This window comes from Montipora capricornis, chromosome 2 (assembly GCF_036669925.1).
Source record: "Montipora capricornis isolate CH-2021 chromosome 2, ASM3666992v2, whole genome shotgun sequence".
Classification (NCBI taxonomy): domain Eukaryota; kingdom Metazoa; phylum Cnidaria; class Anthozoa; order Scleractinia; family Acroporidae; genus Montipora; species Montipora capricornis.
Genome location: NC_090884.1, coordinates 10792257 through 10797256, shown reverse-complemented (window position 1 = coordinate 10797256; position 5000 = coordinate 10792257). Strand labels below are relative to the sequence as shown.

General features: G+C 38.1%; 1 protein-coding gene across 1 annotated transcript in view; it reads left to right on the top strand.

The window, feature by feature from the left end:
* Window positions 1–2029: 2029 nt before the first annotated feature.
* The window catches only part of LOC138037772 (adenosine receptor A2b-like), a 14192-nt gene continuing 11221 nt past the window's right edge, over window positions 2030–5000 (top strand). The window contains exon 1 of the mRNA XM_068883670.1: window positions 2030–2078. The gene's annotated coding sequence lies outside the window, so the exon portion shown is untranslated. The remainder of the gene's footprint in view (window positions 2079–5000) is intronic.

Genomic DNA, 5000 nt, shown 5'->3' with positions numbered 1-5000 from the left:
GATATACGAAATCGATCATATATGAACTGCGGATATGAAATCAAGTGAAGCTATGCTCCTCGCAGTTATGAACGCAACTTTTGGCAATTGCGTAAAGAAGCCTGAAAATTTCAGGACTTCAACGGGGTTTGAAGTTTGGCGTTCATAACTGCGAGGATCATAGCTTCACTTGATTTCATATCCGCAGTTCATATATTATCGATTTCATATATCATTTCATCGTTGATTCATTCCTCACGGGAACATTAGAACCCACAAATGACCAGCTTCCAACGTCAGTGGCTTTATAGCTCAGTTGGTTAGAGCGTCGCACCGGTATCGCCAAGTCAAGGGTTCAAGCCCCGTTGAAGTCCTGAATTTTTCAGGCTTCTTTACGAAATTGCTCAAGTAATATATCAAAAACGAGTGCGAATGTTTCATCAGGGGTTCCAAACACCACACTGATGAAACACGAAGCACGAGTTTTTGGTATAGCTTTTTAAAGGAGTTGCCGATTATTGTTTGTAAGCAATAGCTAGAGAGTGTGATAAAAATGGTTTCGTTGGAATGTTCTATTTGGGAGTTAGCCAACTTATTACAGTTTATCATATTCAGTTTACTGTGCGAGATGGATGAGTCAAGTTCAAGGTTCGGATTCCCAAAACTTCTGACGAGGAAAACGCGTCTATTATCAATTCTGTTGAGAAATCTACGGTTTACAAGAACAAATGGGCGATATAGATTTTTCGAGAACGGTAAGGCCAAAGGGCAAACAAGTTTTGCGCCATTGAGCCAGGCAGTGTTCAAAGGTGAAGACATAGGTTTGGATGTGCAAGAGTTGACTGAAAACAATGAAAACATGAATGCCAAAAGTTTAAACTAATAGCTATCCAAGGCGGTTGAAAATAAAGTCCCTCTCGGACGCTTTACAGTATTGTTTGCGGCTTAAAGCGTTCAAATGTTTGTTGTTTGCGTTAGACTTTATTTTTAGTTAGAATTAATTATTCATGTCACATGATATTTTTCTAGAATTTAATTAGTAGACATTTGGATATTGTATCCAAATCTTTAAAGATTTTGGATATATCCAAATCTTTAAAGATTTGGATATATCCAAATCTTTTAAAATTTTCATCTAGTTTTTCGTTGGGTATCCAAACGCATTCACGTGATGTGGTATACAGCTGTTGATTGGTGGAATCAGGTTATGAATTATTAATGAGTTTGGGAAGTTTCGTTCATAACTGCGAGGATCACAGCCTTACTTGAAATCAGCTGTTTCTCGACGTCCTCGCTATCTTTTAGCGCTCTCCGTTGACCATCATAATTCTTCGATAAGGAAGTTCTCCAGGCAACATACGCATGCGCAACAAGAACCAAAGGGCAATATCTGCCCTTAATATAAGACTAGCTCCGTGAGCGGGCAACATGAACCAAATCCCGCGCTGCGATTTCCTACCGGAGCAGGCAAGATGGAACTATCTTTTATCCCATATAATGAATCCTTCGACATCGTCTCGGTCCGCGGTAAACATGCAAAAAAAGATTTTATAGCAACTATCAAGCCATCTTGACCGAAGCTTTGTCAATGACCCATATATAGTGTATTCCGCGCACGTTTGAAGTTTCTCGACCGCTGATTGAAAGGGAACGAAATTGCTAAGAGTGCTGTTTGCACACCTGTGCAGTTGTCATTTTGTATATCGCAAATTTCACCTAATGGATATTCAAGGAAAAATTTCGTCTTCTCGAATTTTGTCGTCGATTTAGGCATTTCAGCAGATCCCAAAGAAGGTAAGAAATATTAAAAGGATTTTAAAAATTGTATTCAACTATCCTTTACACACAGCTAAACATATATAATGCAGATATTATATTTAAAAAAAGGTGACGTTGAGGATTGTAGGAAAAATATTCAGAAGGATATCAAATGGCAAAGATTCTCAAATACTTGAAACCTGCCGTATGAATGAATAGTCTTGATTTTCTCAAAATGACTAAAACATCGGTTTTTTCTCAAAAATAAATGAACAAATAGAGGACAGAATTAACGAAAAGGGCGTGGAAGAAAAAGCATCGCGGCAAAGCCATCGGAAAAGGTAGCTAAGCCATTTTGTTGTACGTTTTGCAACTTAAATAAGATTTAATATTGTTCACTGAACCGGCTATTTTAAAGAGACCTTCAAAGCATATTACCCAGGACCGTAGCTAGCATGAGGCAAGACGAGGCAATTGCCTCGTCTTGATTTTGCCCTTGTTTTGAAGAAACGTTCAATTGAGAAAATAATCCCTGGAAAAAATTGGATTGGTTAAGATAAAACCAGCTTAAATAAGGTGGATGAATTGAGAGGAGAAGCATTTTAATGAGGTTAATAGCCGACGTTCGATATACAATATCTATCAATATGTATCAATATTATAACATGGCTCCGAGGCTTTCAGGTCAATCTTCTATCTTCTATATTTGGTGTTGTTTTCTTTGTATCTAAGTCTCCTTGGGAATTGAGAGACAAAAGATACTTGAAAATTTTGCAATTTTGACCTGAAAGCCTCGGACCCATGCTTGAATATTGATATATCGAACGTGGCCTTTCATGTGAGCTGTGAGTAGCGGTTTTTTTTTTAAGATTTAAGGTTACAAAGTTGCTCTTGTTTGATGAAACTGTTGTAGCAAAAATAGAACAAATTCTTTGAGACGAATTCCCTAACAACGCCGAATTTGCACGAGAGGTAAGGAAACTGACTCCTGAATGTATGTCTTAGAGTGAGCAATTCCAAAATAGGGATTCGTTTATCTATGTAAATAGAATAATTTTTTTTCCAAGAGCTAATGCGTTGGAAGATGAAGAACAGACACTCCGATGCTAAGCAAATCCAAAGCTCGCAATAAGAAGTGAGCCATTGCAATGAAGAATTCTATCCAAACATATCGAACATTTTTCAGCTTCTGTTGACCCTTCCAGTTGGCTCCTGTTCATGCGCGAGCGTTCCTTCAGCTAACTGGAAAGGCTTTTAAATCCTGATCCCAAACAAGCATGGCTAAAGCGAGGCTGAACGGGCTTGTTTTAGCGCACATTCACAAACCAACGGAAATTAACAGCAGTTCTGTTTTAAAGAGATGGTATGCCTTAGCTTTCAGTAAAGATTAAACGACGGCAAAAAGCTTTCACCTTCCTAACTATTAAAGGAGAAGTTTACTACTCTTAATCGTGAAAGTTAGTGACTTCTTTGTCTTTCAAGAATAAAAGATGACACTGTTTAAGTGTTAGAGATGGCAATATTATGACATGGCTGTCTCAGAGTTGAAGAACATAAGCAAGAGTGTATCGAAAAAGATTATCGATAAGTGAACGTGTATATCATCTAAAGACTAACTTCTCCTAATTATCTACAGTATAAAGTCCAGACTCGCCCAAGACTGACTTTTCTGAAGAAATAATGCCACGGAAAATGCTTAAATAAGCATTACTGAGCCACTAGATTTCAAATTATCTGGAGGGTATGCCCCAAGACCCCTCTAGCGGCTCGCGCCTTCGGCGCTCGAAACTTGCCTCCTCTTGTTCTGAAGTCTGGCTACGGCCCTGTTACCACTTTTAATTAAAAAGCCGAGGAGGTTAACTATCAATAGAGTTATTTCAGTAGAGTTATGACTTAGAGTTAGAGTTAACGACTTCCAAAATCCTGAATTTTGGACTGCCAAAATCCTGAATTCAAGATTTTGGACTTCCAAAATCTTAAATTCAGGATTTTGGCCGGCCGTCCAAAATCTTAAATTCAGGATTTTGGCAGTCCAAAATCCTGACTTGAGGATTTTGGAAACTTAACTCTAACTCTACGACATAAGTCCAAGAAAATAACTCTAAGAATAGTTGTCCCCCAAGCCGAGCGTTATTGCGTTATTAACTGAAATGATTTTTGAGTATTCATGACCGATAACAACATGATTCAAGGAAAACTCAAGAACTCCCAGCTGCACTAACCAAATAGCGTGCAAAAGAACAAATATTAATTTCAGTATTATTCAAAACGGGCCATTTAAAAACAAGCAAAACGAAGGCTTGTATACACTGTTAAGTTTCTGTTAAGTTTGAATTGTTTCTTTCACATTGTTAAAAGTGGGGTGCCTGTAAACTAGCTTGACAGCAAAGTGCACTTCCACTATAAAACAAAGCATTTACATTTTAACTTTTTACGTTTACATTTACGGAAAACCATTTTGAATGAAAGCATGACATAAGGAGTCTTAATATATATGATACTTGATAGATAAAAGGTCAACAAGAAAGTCTCTGTCACAGCGTTTGAAAAGCAGATGATGTGTCACTGAAACAGCTCGTGCCTGTCGTAAAACTGGCAAACGATATTTTGCTTCCGACACTTTTCTTTCTTAACTTTGCAAGTTAATTAAGAAGTTGAAAATTACCATCGTAGAACGAAAAAATAATGAAAATCAACGGGGGATCAGAGTTTCGTCGCTTGAAGTCGAGATATTGTTGTTTGTTCGGATGGACTGCAGCCTTCAAATGCGAAAATATCGCCTGGAGATCCCCTGAACTTTTCTGGTAATTCTCAACTTCAAGGGACAACTACAACAGTTCCTGACGTTTCACAAAGCGTTGTTTTAGCGATTTTTGGCTTTTCAAGAGGCGTATCAGCATTTTTTGGAAGCAAACGGTTAACTGCAGCGATCATGACTAAAACACCACACGAGTACATACGGGTAACATACGAGTAACATACGAGTAACATACGGAACATACGGATACATACGAATACATACGACTGACATACGACTGACATACGAGTAACATACGAGTAACATACGGATACATACGATCAACATACGGATACATACGAATACATACGAGTAATACGAATGTTTTTCTCATAAAGGAAGCTCTAATTATAAGCCTTGCAAGCATTTTTCACGTCAGCAAACACGTACCCGGCTCAGTTTGAGGAAGGAAGGGTGGTGTTGATAGACCCTCCAAGGCTTTCGTTAAATTTAGTCACAGCAAAAT